This window comes from Propithecus coquereli, unplaced genomic scaffold (assembly GCF_000956105.1).
Source record: "Propithecus coquereli isolate 6110/MARCELLA unplaced genomic scaffold, Pcoq_1.0 Scaffold25, whole genome shotgun sequence".
Lineage (NCBI taxonomy): Eukaryota > Metazoa > Chordata > Mammalia > Primates > Indriidae > Propithecus > Propithecus coquereli.
The window spans coordinates 12,459,062-12,460,866 of NW_012148063.1; the positions used below are offsets into that span (position 1 = coordinate 12,459,062).

A 1,805-nucleotide genomic window follows, 5' to 3' on the forward strand; every position below is an offset into this window, starting at 1 on the left:
TGGTTATCATTCTTACTACTTATAAAAATATACATAAAAAACAGGCCGATGCACGAATGAAACAAAATACTAAATAAAAAATACATAGACGATGAGCAAATGTGAATATTGTAAAAAGAAAATAGTGCATTTGCCCTAATAGCCAAAGAAATGGAAATTAACAGTGAGGTAATTTTTGACTCAAATATTTTCGATGAAAATACCTAGTATTTGTGATAATAAGGAAAATTGGCACCTAAATGCACTATTTATGATGTAAATTGGCAAGGACTTTTTGGAGGATAACTTAGCAGTGCACAGTGAATGATTTTCAAAGCTAGAAATCCTTGGAAGCAGCAAGTCTACTTGTAGGTACATATCCCAAAGAAATAGTTGGACAAATGCACAATTATATGTTGAATTGATGCATAATAGTTAGCTTTCTGTGATGTATTTATTCCCTTCAAAGAGCAATGTTAAATACGTCGCAAATGGAATTCAAGTTCATCCTCACAAAACCGTAGAATATTATCCCCATTTGCATGTGAAGGAACTAAAAAGCCTTCTACCAGGGGGCTCAATCGGGCAATGGCGGCAACGGCGGCAGCGACGAATCCTCCTCCTCCCTCACCTCCTTGCTCTTCCTTTTCTTCCTTCTCTTTTCCTTTCTGACCGGGTCTCATCTACTTCCCCTAACGGCAGCCTCGACCCTACCATGACTTCCTGGCACCGCAGGGAAAATAGGGTGCAAGCCCAGAAACTGTTTCCCCACCACCACTTGTTGAAAAACTGATTTGAAGACATCTCCGAGTTTGAACAAACGGAGAGTGCCAGGATTTGATGCGTCTCTGGTTTTGCGCTGGAGACCCTTCACTAAGTATCAAGACGAAAAAAACTGGAAACTAATCCGAATCTTATTCAAAGTCAGAATGGAACGATTTGTAGTAACAGCACCACCTGCTCGAAACCGTTCTAAGACTGCTTTGTATGTGACTCCCCTGGATAGAGTCTCAGAGTTTGGAGGTGAGCTTCATGAAGATGGAGGAAAACTCTTCTGCACTTCTTGCAATGTGGTTCTGAATCATGTTCATCACTTCTTGCATGTGGTTCTGCCATTAGGGACCACCTCAAGTCAAAGACTCATACCAAGAGAAAGGCAGAATTTGAAGAGCAGAATGTGAGAAAGAAGCAGAGGCCCCTAACTTCATCTCTTCAGTGCAACAGTACTGCACAAACAGAGAAAGTCAGTGTTATCCAGGATTTTGTGAAAATGTGCCTGGAAGCCAATATCGCACTTGAGAAGGCTGATCACCCAGCAGTCCGTGCTTTCCTGTCTCGCCACGTGAAGAATGGAGGCTCCATACCTAAGTCAGACCAGCTTCAGAGAGCCTATCTGCCTGATGGATATGAGAATGACAATCAGCTCCTCAACTCACAAGATTGTTGACAAGGAGGTTACCACCATTGTGATCAAGATAAATAATGTGGAGTATTAAAGTTATGTGTTGATTGTGTGAAGAAAAAAAAAAAAAGCCTTCTACCAGTTATGCATCGTGTCCAAGTTCCCACAGCCATCTACAGAATGGAGCTGGATTTAAATCCAGAGTCTACACAAACCATGGGCCTAAATACTATGCCATAATGCCTTGCTGTATGGATGTTCACTGCATTGGTATTTAAATAGCAGAAGCATAAGGAAGAGGAAGAGGAGGAAGAAAGTGAAAAAAAGGAAAAAACAAAGCTGAAGGCAATAGGACATTTACTAAAGATTTTATGATGAATCCATACAATTTTCAATATGTACATATTAAGAATGATAATACAGA

General features: G+C 40.4%; 1 pseudogene; it reads left to right on the forward strand.

The window, feature by feature from the left end:
• The first annotated feature begins 827 nt into the window (after positions 1 to 827).
• Positions 828 to 1,484, forward strand: LOC105812388 (annotated as a pseudogene).
• The last annotated feature ends 321 nt before the right edge of the window (positions 1,485 to 1,805 follow it).